Source organism: Sturnus vulgaris, chromosome 9 (assembly GCF_052056855.1).
Source record: "Sturnus vulgaris isolate bStuVul1 chromosome 9, bStuVul1.hap1, whole genome shotgun sequence".
NCBI lineage: Eukaryota > Metazoa > Chordata > Aves > Passeriformes > Sturnidae > Sturnus > Sturnus vulgaris.
This window is the reverse complement of record NC_142251.1, coordinates 5,416,600-5,430,181: the sequence shown is the minus strand read 5'-3', so window position 1 is coordinate 5,430,181 and position 13,582 is coordinate 5,416,600. Positions and strand designations below refer to the sequence as shown.

The window sequence follows — 13,582 nt, the reverse complement described above, 5'->3', positions numbered from 1 at the left end:
CCACCCAGCCCTCACCGCTGCCCCAGCTTTAGCACATTAGGGATGTCTGAGGGCAAAGGCATTACTACAGCTGTCCTACCCCAAAACAGTTCTCCCAGTGGTTCCCACGTGGCAAGGAGCCAGTGAGACCCCGGTGCTCCTCAGCTGTGCCTCAGGATGCATCCTCCAGGGACCAGGGGCAGCCCTGGGGAAGGAGGGGCAGCGGGGCTGTGGGAACTGAGGGTGGGAGAAGCGGGGACAGCACTGCCCTGGCACTGAGGAGCAGCCAGGTGAGCCCCGGGCGGGAGCAGCAGCATGGAATGGGAATGGGAATAGGAATGGGAGGGAGGTTGCAGGGAAAGGCTGGGGCCGTGCTGGCAGCGCCAAGGCTCCGCTCGGCTCCACGCTGACATTACCAGGCTTCCTGACTTTCATAAGCACTGAATCAGGTTTCAGGATTTCACAGTATGCCTGGTTTTGGACATATTAAGTGGGATGTGTAGGGTAAATATTTAGTGAGTCGAGCATCAATTTAGCTGCAATCTGCCAGTAAGGCCCTTTACAACACGCTGAATGCCTTCCCTGGAAATCACAACTCAACATTAACATACAAATGAGGCGCTTGTCAGATAGAAGCTGAGTGGAGCACACTCCTCTGCAAGCCTAATGGACAGCTGAACCAGAGATGCCTGCTCAAATTAAACTTTCAGGTACTCCAACAAAGTGCAGTTTGCAGTCACGTTATTCCATCAAGGTGTGGGAGAACCAAAACCACGGAAGAAATTCTCTGTAAGTACTTTACTCACTAAAGTAAGTAAAGGTAGTTACTTACAAAAGTAGTAGAAGTAGTTACTTACAAAAGAATTATTCTTCTGCAGTTTCAGCCCTCAACAGGGAAGTTATGGCTTCGATAAATTACAAGTACAATAAATATAAATGCATATAAATGACAGTAAGCTTTTTTTTTCTTTTTTACATTGCACTTGGGAATCTCTTTGTCTTCAGAAGCAGAACTACTTACTGCCATATCTGCAGAGCCCCTACATTAAAACACACAGTTTAGATGGTACCAATCACTGCAATGGCAATTGCACCTGGAAAGCAGCAGAATCCCTCTAAAGGACCTGTCATATCCCAGATTTTAGCCAGTGACAGGAACCCAGTGGGATTCTACTGCAATATTATGACTGGTTTATACCTAGGAATAAAGCTGTATTTATCCAGCAATTAAGAACATGTCCACTTGCACAGATTCCTAATTATATTCTGTCTGGCAAAGTTGCTGGGCTCTGTCTGATAACCTAAGCAGCCTCTCATTTTACATCAGAACATGAATACACACACACATACACACATATATATATATATATATACACCTCTCCTCTCCTGTCCTGCTGCTCTGTGCCATTTAGTCCCAGTTTTCCAGATGTTAGAGCACAGCAATCCACCTAATTAGAAGAGAAAGAGGATTGCTTTTCTTGCTGCAATGCTACCATGCACTGGCCAGGACCCAGGCTCCCTCCAGCAGGGAGAAATGTTAAAGAGAAATCTCAGCTGCCCCAATCGACACCAATCACAGAACGCAACAGAACGAGGCACCAAAGGAGCTGCTCGGGCTCCTTCTGCACTTGGTATTTTAGATACTGAGGTGTCCTCAACCTTTGGAACAGCCACAGTTTCTCCTCTCTGAACAGAAGGAACTGAGATCAGAAAACTAATACTAGGAGGTGAATCTTTCTCATAAGGACCTGAAATACAAGCACAGTCTGGTGGAGCAGCACCTAAAAACCTTCCTCTTTTGCATGGCAAAATTGAGACCATTAAAATGCTCAGAATATCACCCAAATTCTGCTCTTTATCTCCATTCAGCAGAATTTTCTATCCTTACCCCTAGAGATAACTAGAAATCATCTATTAACCCTACTGATAAGTACACAGCTATATAACTTAACACTGTCTTCAGAGGAGCCATTATATGGAACTGCATATGGAGCATTCCTCCAGAAAGTGGAAATTCAAGGTAACAGTTATAATCTTAGTAATCGATTTAAAAGCGATAGTGGGAAAACAGGAATATTTCTATGGCTATATACAGCTTCTGTAACAGATAAAGGCTAAGAAGAAATTGCTTTTTGGCATTATTTTGATGAATCTCAGAAACAGATCAGAGAGCAAAATCTTGCATAGTTCTTTGATCCCTAATGTTTGGGCAAGATTGCAATGATTTGCACATTCCACATGTCCATAAATTTCCTTTCCACCAACTGTCATGACCCCTCTTTTCCCCCTCGTTGTTTTCCTGGTCCCAACTCCACCCCTCCTCCTGTTTGTCCATATTTCCCTTTAGAAATTTGCTGCATTGGCAAATTAGTGACTGATAACACAGGAGGGTGATACAGACAATGGAAGTTTGCACAAAAGCTCCTCCTTTGCACCTACAAATCCCAGTACAGATATAAAATTACTGATAACCACAGCCAGAAAGTAGAAGCAGTTCAGCTTTTATAACCTCTCATGAGGACCTTCTCAGTGAAGCATAGGAATTGCTAGCTAGAAAAAAATGCCTAGTCATGATTATTTTATTTCTTTTTAAAAATTAAGTTCGTGTGATGCCAGCACTAGAGACAAGCTCTCTCTCCACGAACAAGCCCAGCAGTTTGGGTAAGTGTGGGAGGTAACTCCCCTCTCCATCCCCACAGTCCTTAGAGGGGATCAGGCAGTTCCTTCTGGGTCACACCTCCTCCAGCAGAGCTCCATCCACCCCTCCCGTGTTCTCTGCTGCTGCTGCCATGGGAGGGCAGAGAGCATCCCAACAACCTTCACCCTTCCTCATCCTCCCCAAGAGCTGAAACCATCCAGGCATGGCAGGGTGAGGCCGAGGCTGATGCTGCTGCCGGGGTTCTGTGGCACCGCCTGGCACCAGAGCCAAGAGCACAATAAATAAAACACTGCAAATATCTCACCCAGCACCTGCAGGGATGGGCACGGGGCAGGAAAGCCCCAGGGACAGTTCACATCCCCTTCCATAAATCTGTCAGGGTACCTCGCAGTCCCATCGCCACAGTATTTCATTGCCTCCAGAGCATTTCAGTAGAAAATGTGCCAATAGTAATTAAATGATCACTGGGGTATTTTTTGACTTGAGCAATTTGTTTGTATTCTCCAAATTTGCTACCTGTCCTATTGTAGGCTGATTCACTCAAGACCAATGAATCAAATAATAATTTGCTTTCTTTAGCGCAGAAGAAATTAATAAATGTTGTACTCTGAGGTACAAAACCTACTTCAAACATGAGTGATCCCAATAGAAATCTTGAAAATGTTTGTCACAAGGTGTTTAATCAACAGCCTTCAAAGCATAACTATAACATCAGTTTACTGTACAGCACTGTAATGTGTAAAGGTTCTTCACAGTTTGAGGAAATAAAACATCACACACAAATTATTATGTAGATGCGATTCTGCCTGTAGATAAAATATACCAGAGGTATTCTGCATTAATTTTTGCCCTGTGCTACGTGCCAATATGTAGAGCACAACTGTCACAGTTTTTGCCTCAGAGCCTGCAGCTGCACTCTTGTCACTTCTCTTGAGGAGAGTGCAGCAGAAGCAGCCTTGGGATAGAGGAAGTTAAAAATAATAAAATAACAGAAGATCAGAGAGATTGCAGTTGTGGAGTTAGTGTTTCAGTACTGGCTGGTTCTCTTTAGCCCAGAGCCAGGATTTAACCAGAGGCTTTAGTGGGAGTCTGGTGCAGTGGGGACAATCTTAGCACAGGCATGGCACCAAAAATTCAGATAATTCTGCCACATGCTTTTTAAGTGCTTTTAGAAAAAAGCAGAATGCTCTCAAGATGTAGAATTCTCTAAAAATACAGGGTGCTCATTAAAAACTGTCATTTCAAAAAATATATATTTTTACATAGCATTTCTATATGGACAACTATACCAAGCATGGATCCTCAAATCAGGATAAAATTGAAAATCATTACTGGGAGCTGGAAATTATGTATAATGGACTATAACTGCTGTCATTGCTAATCTCTAATTAAAGATTTTATAGCTTTTCAGTAAGTCTCAGGTATTTAATTCATCTCTGCTCCAAAAGAGCCATTTCCACTTGAAATTACATGAATGGCTTAAAGAATGATAATTATTTGGTAAAATTTGTGGTAAAGTGGATAGCAGCAATTATCCACTGATGCTGAAGACAGGACGATAAGATGAATTATTATACTGTATTTTTCTGACATTGTCCCCAAAGCAACTTAAAAAAAGGTGCCTGAAAATTTATGGTTTTTTTAAATCTGATAATGGATCTTCTAAAGCAGGCAAAGGATAATTTTGCATACCAACATTTGCACCAGAGAGGGAGAGATCTGCTGTTGATTCATGGCTGCTTCAACACTGGCAAGAGAGGCTGCTGGACTTGAGAAATTCTCTCAAGCTCTCAGATTTAGGATTTGAGTTCTGCAGGGCTCAGGGGTGGAATTTCTGAGCTCCATCTGCCCAGGTTTTCAGTCCCAAGTGCAAGCCCAGCTCCCCCAGCCCACAGGAACCAATCTCTGAGCTGGGCCATGGATAAAGAGGTCACAGAGTACAGACAGGGTAGATTATGTTGGAACTCCCAGTTACCAGCACTGTCAGCATGTTAGTTTTGCTTAACTAGTATTTATTTTCAGGTTTAATTCTGTCTAAATTATTTATTTTGCCTGCAGTCAATTGCTTACCAAATACCTCAATATTTCATACAGATCTTCTGTCAAATGCCAGTCTTTAAAGCACAGATTCGTGCCTGGAAGGACAAGTTTCCCATGGAAAGCTGCCCTCCAGGAAGGACAGCCAAAGAGATGGAGGTAAATGAAGATGACCTTGAAGCTCATTGCTCTGAAAAAATGACAGGCCTCCCATGGAGGGAATAATGCAGTGGAATTGCAGCCTCACTCCCACCAGTGGTTGTTGCTATGGTGATTGATACCGAAAAGCCCATCTAGATGGAGGCTGCAGAAGGAATTGTAATTCCTGATATTGTTCAAATCACTAATGGAGCTAAGGAGCCATCTCACACACTCCTGCAAATTAATATTTGCATGTGCTGGCTGCCTTTGTCACACGCTGCCCTCAAACACAAATCAGTCATTTTCCATTCTCTGCAGCAGTATTTGCATAGTATTAGTTAATTATAACCCAGCAACAAGATGCCAAAGCCCCTGCTGACAAATAATAGTTGGTTCAAAAATGTATTTGGTGATTTAGAATGTATTTCCTGAGATTCATATATTCATTCCAAGTGGTTTAATTATCTGGAAATAGAATTAATTATGACCCCTAATTTGCAGAGAGAAGCAGTGTATGCACAAAGGTATGCACACTCTGCACTGTCTGTCTTTAATTTCATGTATGTGCAATAAGGTTGCAACTCATACCTGCAGTCTCCTCAATTTTCCTTCAAACCAGGAAAGGGTTAGGAAGTTTATCAGATGTTCTTCTGGCTAAATGACTGAAAATTACCTCAAAATAAGGACAAGTGAAGCCAGTGTAGAGGGTTTAAGGGTAAAATAAAGCAGCTTGAAAGACAAAAATGGATGGTCAGAACACCAAAGGTTAATACTGTCCTGCTTTTGTGACAATCCAAGACACGCCACAGAGATCTAATGAGGATAAAAAAATTATTATTACTCTTTTATATTCTGACTGGAATATAATCAGCTGAATCAGACTGGAGATGTTTAGTACTAGCCAAAATTTAACAGGAAAACAAATGTGCTGTGAAGTGTCTAGTAAGTTTCTTTCCTGACTTTGAAAATTGGAGCCCGTACAGGACATGACTTGCTTATTAAAATGGCAATTTTACAAATTACACCAATTTGGCAAATCTCTCAGAAACATCTGACATTAGCCATTAAACTAACATCTGCTCTAATATTATCACACAAAATTCTGTATTTCTGAGGACTATATGAACATTCAGCAAGCAGAACAGGGGCATTCCTGAGCAGGGCTTCATCCTGGGACAGGGCACACAAATCCCACATTTCTGCACACACAGACCTCTTGGATTCAGCAGCTCTCCCTGTGGTTATGAATTTTCTACACAGGATTTCTGTGCACAGCATTTTCTGCACAACCACGATTTAATTTTGCCATTGCAGAGTTTAAATCACAGATGCTTTGCCAGGAAAAGACAATCCTTGGATGTCACCTTCCACCCACTGGGCAGATTCCCACTCTGTGCTCATCTGCTGACACAGAGAAAGGACCTGCCTGTTTTCCCCACTGTTTTCTGGTTCCTTATGTCCAGCTCAGGAGAGACTTCATCAGAATCCTAAAAGCCACACTCCAACCACACTGGCAAATGACAGCACAATTGAGTTCATTCTTAGGAAATGTGGGAGAGGCAAGGAATCCCAGCCCATGGCCCCACAGCCATGTCACTGGCCTGCCACTTTCTTCTTCCCCTTCCCCATTCCTAAGCACAGGGAAGATACCAGATTAACCAGTGGGAAAGCTGAGCCATTTCCCCAGAATCAAAGAAGTCATTTATAAGTTGCTGCCATAACTAAGCAAGGAATCCTGGAGTTGCTGACTCACAGATTTGAACTCACTTGAGCAGTGAGGGACAAAGCAGAGCATTGCAAGGAGTGAGGTCAGTACCCCATAAAATTTCCATTTACTAATTTACTTTGCTTGATGGGAACTGCCTGTAAGAGGAGATATTGCTTATTGCAGTTTGCTTCACTATTAAACATTCACTGCATTTGGAACATGCACTATTAACTCTTCTGGAGCACAGACAAAACAAGGCAAGGCTGAGAGCTTTGCCTTCTCAACTCCTCAGTTTACCAACCATGTCTCACATTTCTCTAGGAACAGTGATCCAAAGTGAGCTTGAATGTAAGTTCAATAACAATTAAAAGATGCTTTTGAAATAAAATGGTTTGCAAGACAACTGATCTGAAAGGAGAAGTACCTTAAAAAGAAGCACTGAGGATGCAACAAGGCGATTGGCAGAATTTGGTATAGTCCCATTCAAGGTTATGACTGTAAGTACATCCTATAATGACCAAGTCCATAAACACAAGAGCCCTGTGGTAATTTTGGGAAGGGGAAGGGAGAGACTGACAGACGGCTCAGCCCCTGCCTGTTTTCAGTTATGTGATAATTAGGAGGCACAGCTATTGTGTGATGTAGGCAATGTACCTATGTACCCACAGTTCCAGAAAAGAATGGCAATCATTTCTCAAAAAACAGTAATAGATTTTCTACTCAAATGGAAAATTTAATCACTGAGTGACACTCACTGCAATTAAACCTGCAAGGGTCGTGTGCTGACTGTGCTCACATTATCAGCAATGAGATTTCCATGGCATTAGGATTTGCCCTGCAGTTTCTATGACTTGGGAGCAGAAAACAGCACTTTCCTGGATTTGGGCTGAGATGAAGACTCACATGTTTAACATGAGCAGTTATTTTAAAGTTATTGGAACAAAGAAGGGTAATGAAGTGGTGTTTATTGTGAGCTAAACCTTTCTCATTACATTTTATCTAATGAACAAATTTCTTTGCAAAGTAAAAGAAAAGTTAATCCAACCCTTATATCATCCTCTATGAAAAGAGTATTTCAGCCACTAAGATGACTTTCAGATTAGTTTTATCTGTTAATATGACTCATAAACCAACTTTTTTTTTTCCACTCTTGCATCAAACATGACATGGTCCTTTCCTGCGTAGGACTGTGCTGAGTTCAGGCTACTGATTTTGATTTAGCCTTCAGATCATATGCTCAGGAAGCAGAACTGTTAATTAGTGTAACACATATGTACTGGTGGCCACTGCAGGATGCAACTCCTACCCACATATCTGCCATCATAACATCATCACTGGCACTGCCAGCTACAGAAGATTTCCCTGAATAAAACTAAACAGATTCTTGCTTTTTGGATGAATAGGCTCAAAATTATAGCTGTATTCTTATGAAGAAAGCACTTCAGGGACATGAAATAAAATTACATTTGGCAATAAGAGATGTAATTCCTTGACTGTTTCAACTCTAGGAGCTCTATCTGTTGAAAGACAGACTACCCAAAAGATAAACATAATTACAGGCCAAATCTTGCTCCTCTGCCAGTCTGAGGTGAGATTGGAAAGAAGAATCAGAGCCAATGTCACCAGCTAAAGTGCAGAAAGAGCAGCAGGACAAAGCTTGTGTGGGTGTGCACAGGTGTCCTGCAGTCCAGCACTACAAAGCTTTACTTTTAATTATCCACAGATCTTTGTATAAAAGCAGCTCTTTCAGTGCCTCTTCCAGAGCCCTGGGAACAATGATCCTTTGGGGTGTGAAGGACGTGTCTGTGTGGGGTGTGTGCTCGTGCTGTGCTTTGCATCCCCCCTTTTCCCTCACACTCCCTTCAGAGGAACACTGCACAAGTACCACTGCTGCATTGTCTTGTTTTCAGATTGTGTTTTCATCTACTCTGCTTCAGAGAATAAATTATTCATGGAACACTGATAGGGACAATTTCTCTGTGAGGAGGATCAGCACAGGGCCACCCCCAAAGCCCCTTTCCGTGCTGGAAGCTCCATTTACAGATGTGCCACACGTCTTCCTTTACAAACCTAAGCTCAAGAGACAGCAGCAGGGAAGGCAAAGCCATTTTGCCCTCACCCTCTGCAGGTAGAGCCCTGCCACAGCTTGGGCCACGGCTTTAGGGTTTAATTCTGGATTTACACAATGACTGTCTTACCTCTAACCTAAGTTCACACACTGTTTAATTATGTTTAATTACCACGAGCATCCGATGTATTAAAAATGCAACTACCTTCACTTTTCCTGTCAGCATGCAATTAAAAGTACGTCCCAATCTCTTTTCTTTCTTGCCATTTTGTTCTGAAGGAACTCAGGACAAATGTGATTATGGGCTGAGATTTTTCCTAAATAACAATGGGGATTTTTCTGCAAATTACTAGTGCTTTTGAAGGAGCTCTAATACCTTAAGCAGTGATAAAGTGGCAGCTGTACATGTTTAATTTCTGAGGGCCAGGGCATAATGCACAAACATTAATCCCTCCAGCTGTCCAGTAATTAAACATCATGTAAAGCCCAGAGGATATCATTGCTGTGCTACCTTATCTTATTTATGAAGGACTTGCATTTGTTAAATCTAGCAATTCTTTTTTTTTCCTTCTTGGAAATAACTGTAAATTCTTCCACCATGGCAAGTGCACTGAAGCTACAGCTACCCTCTATAAATTGCCAGGAATTTCAGACCAGCCATGTTTCTTTTCATCACATACTAAAAAATGAATAATGATAGTGGATAAATATTTCTTTTACAGGCATGACTGTGATGCTATGGGCTTTAACCCTGTTAAAATTATTGGGTTTCTCAGGAAGAATGCATGGCAAAATCTGATCCTTTGGGTTTGATGTCCCTCTGAGCTGACTGAGGGACAGCACAAAATGAATGTTAATTCATTAACAGGCAATGAACAGAACTAACTTTGACAAAAGCACACATTAATCAAACTGCAATGAAAGATAAAATCAGTGCTACATTATCACCAAGTTAAAAGGTTTCAGGAGGATCAGTGGAGATCTGGAATGGACTGGATCAGCATGGTAAAATCCCAGTAGGGAGCACTGGAAGTGTGACTCATGCAAAATACAGGTACCTTTTACTGCACAAAGAAGAAAACAGTGCTAGGAAAACATGATGCTCTCTATAGTTACAGGACAATGATAAAAGATGATAAAACAATTTAAATTTCAATAGAAAGGTCACTTCATGTGAACGTAGGTGCAGGAGCAGAGTGGGGGAAGGTGACTTTAAATCAGCTTTGCAATTTCCCTCCTTCAGCTGGTTCATCACCAGGTGGATCTGCTGCAGGGATGAACAGCTTTAGCCTGCTTTAAATTCTGCCTTCAGCCAATGGCTCTCAGTTGACCTGAAGGCTGTTAATCAGGGCACTGGCAAGAGCTGACTCAAAGTTTTCTGCAGTTGGACCTTCAAAGAAAAGGACCCCTCACTTGGAGGGGCTGCTGCTTTTTATGGAGAGTAATCCATGAGCCTGGAGCTGTGCCAGGAAAAGTGGAAGTTCACCACCTGAGGATCTAAATGATCAATAAATGATCTATATACAAGGGAAAGCCTGGGAGCTGCCATTGCAAGGACATATTACAGCTGAGCACACCTATGCTTACTGTAGTTTCCCTTATGAATTTACAAAACTTTTATCCAGTTTGTTCACTTTTAATCTGGCATATCATCATATCATAAGGCTGAAAATCTAGACCTAATACTGAGATACATGGTCAGCAGTGAAAAGCCTGAAGACCAGGGTCCAAAAGAAGATGCTCTGGGTAATGGGGCTGTCACTGGCATGAGACTCCTGCAGGAATTCCTGGCTTTCCCCTCAGCCAACTGCACAATGTCAGTATGAGTTTGTCCACTGCCTGCAAAAGTTCCCCAGGATCACTGTCTCTGTGCTACAGTTTAGCAGAATAAACCATGGTATGGATAAATAATCTGCTATCAATATATCAATGAATACATCATTTCACTGCATCTGACTGTTGGGAAAGGGGAAAATGATGCACTTCCAACTCCTCATCTGCAACACACAGTTTCCATATTGAGAACAACCAGTGACACAGCCAGGACAGATGGGGCCAGAGTCTTGTTCTCTGTGAGCATCCCAGAGTCCTCTCAGGAGGAACATGCGTGCATTAAAGGGGTTCAGTGACATTTCAGCTGGTACAGGATGGCAGCTCTTCTCTTCTAAAGCTACCCTCAAGTCCTCTCTCCCTTCCTGAGCAGCTGACAAAACGCTGCTTACTGTTTCTCTCAGCAGAGATTTAACAAATTCTGCAGTAGTTAGCAAAGTCCACACAGACCCCGAGTTGTGTTGCTTTAATTACAGCCTCTCATATTTAATTTCTCTTTTAGTCTCAGTAAACACATTCCTAAGCTTGTCCAATCCATTGTGACAAAGGCTGGGTGCACTGGGAGCGGAAAACTTTCACCAGGGAAATAAGAAGGCTGCCAGCACTTCCAAGCCAGCAAATTCAAGACTGCTAACCCTGACCTATGACTACAACACACCTGGTATTGTGAAGACTCAAATTACTTCTGCCCCAAAAACTTAAAAACAAGATTTTTCTTTTATGTAGATATTTGCATTTTCAGAAATTGTTTGTGCACTGGAAGTCAGTAGTGTTCTTAAAGCCTGTCTGTAGGAAGTCAATTATTTAGGCAGACGGTCACTTAACTACCTATGTGCAAGGATTAATACCTGCAATTAATCCCTGGTGCAACTACAGCCTGTGCAGACAAATCTGGATTCCTGATCACTGGTGCTTTATCCATTGCAGGTAAAAGAATTTTCAGTTTCCATTGCTTCCTTGACAAGTTCTTCCACAGGGAGAAAAGGGCAGAATTTTGTCTCCTCACTCAGATTCTCTACTTTTGTCCTTGAGATTCTGACCAGCTGCTTTCTCCCCCAGCTGCCTATGCCAGTGTCTGCACTGGATACATTTCACATGGATTCAAAAAGCAACATCATTCTGAGAGGAAAAATCCAGCAAGAATTACAAGGTTCAGAGCAGTAGCTGCAAAGGAAACTGCTGGAGGAGGAAGAAACATAACACACCTACGCTGTTCCTACAGTTGTGGGTGATCCTATACCATGATCATTACTGTCCTCTCCTGCAGGAGATCTTCCCTTAACTTGGGCTGTGAACATTCTGACACAGGGACAGGTTCTTGCACAGCCTCAGCACAACCAAGCTTTGCTCCTGGATACCAGCACAATCTTGTCACTTGTACATACTACCAATGCAGAAATGCAGGCATAAATAAGGTTCATAAACTCCATATTAAATCCTCTTGAAGAATTATAAATCCAAGAGCCAGTTATTCCTATCAAAAAGTAAGAGTATACACAGTTAAAATATTGTTGAAGTGTCACATGAGGTTGCAGTAATAGCTTTATTAACATGGATTTAGAAAGAGCTTAGGGGTTTTTCTTCTGGATGCCCTCACACCATCTTCAAGTCATCATCCACTTGTTTATTGCACATGCAGGCTCTCACCACAGAAATTATTCTGAGCACAAATAAATCCCCTTCCAAACATTTATCCAGCAAGATGTGTTATTTATAGACAAGCTGGCCAGCTCTGTGAAAGTGCAGCCTCTGTGACAGGGTGCTGTGCTCCCAGGGGCTGCAAGTGACAGGCAGTGCTGAAGCTTCTTACAAAATGAGAATAAAAATTGGAGTGCAGAGATTAAATTAACAAAACAAAGAGAAGAAGGGGTCTGAAGTGGTCAGGATACTGTGTGCTGCTGAGATAAGAGGAAACAGAGAAAGGAGGATTCTAACCAGAGTAGAAATGGGAACGTTAACAGAGTATCAGTGGAAAGGCTTAGTGAGGTTTATCAGATTTGGATAAGGGAGAGGATAGCTATCAATCCTCCACAAGCTCTCTGTTGAAACAGCTCACACAATTGTTCTCATCCATGAGGAAAAAACCTTCATTTGACAGGCAACCTCCCTGAAAGTGCTCCCACTACAGCCATTCAGCAGTGCCTCCTGCTTCCCTCTCAAAGCAAGTTTTGACCTCTGAAAGATGCTGAGTTGAGATCTTAGGACTGAAAGCTTTTGATGTTTGCACCCACCCAGGATGTTCCAAGTTCACCTGTCAATGCCTTTTCCCCTGCTCCTCGTGCCAGAGAATGGCCCATCCCACAGCCAGGCTCAGCAGAGATCTCCAGTGTGTGGGGACAATGCTAAGTCATTAGAAATTGGTTGAAAGCTACTAATTCATTTCCCACCAGTTACCCAACAGCCATCAAAATGTGGTAATTTGCCCTTGGATTAAATTTCCATTTTTTAAGAACCTGCACATGCACTAAAACTGGAAGCTAAGTAAGAGTAGAGATGCTGAAACATGCAGAACAGAAACGCTCAGCTATTTCCAAATCCATTAATAGCATCATTATGCTGAAATTATGTGGCATTCAGAACATACTTACATTAATTTTGGGAGTTACCCATGGCTTTGAAAAATAAAAAGTTCAAAGCAATTTCAAGTATATTTTTATTATAACTAAAAGACTCCATGAGACCATTCCCACTGGTGTGAGCAGCAGCAGCATTACATCAGGGGAGGCAGTGCAAAAATTGTTCTAATTCCACTAACTCATATCAGGAAAATATCAGTTACAAATATATTCTGAATTTGTCTCTAATTCAAGCCTCCCATTCAAAGAAAAAAACGTACATGCTAAAGGGAAAACACTCAAGAGTTTCACATGGAAAATCAGTAAAAGAGAAAAAAAAAGGGCTAAGAAAAAATACTTTTACAAAGAGAGCTAAATAGTGGAACAAGTTGCTCACAAAGTAAAAGCTTTGATAATATTTTGTTTGATAAAGCTGATTGCAAAGAAATGAATTTGTCTACAGCACTCCACTCAGAGCCACAAAATGTTCATGTAAAACATATTTCGTTATACAGCTTCAAAGAAAAGATATAATGTGGATTATGAACTGGGCAGGAATTAGTTTTCAAATGAAAAAAACTTCAATTTGTGCTTCAATGTAATCA

General features: G+C 41.8%; 1 protein-coding gene across 2 annotated transcripts in view; it reads right to left on the bottom strand.

Annotated features, from left to right (window-relative positions):
• The window catches only part of LRP8 (LDL receptor related protein 8), a 171,134-nt gene that overhangs the window by 24,512 nt on the left and 133,040 nt on the right, over window positions 1-13,582 (bottom strand). The gene's annotated exons all lie outside the window — the stretch shown is intronic.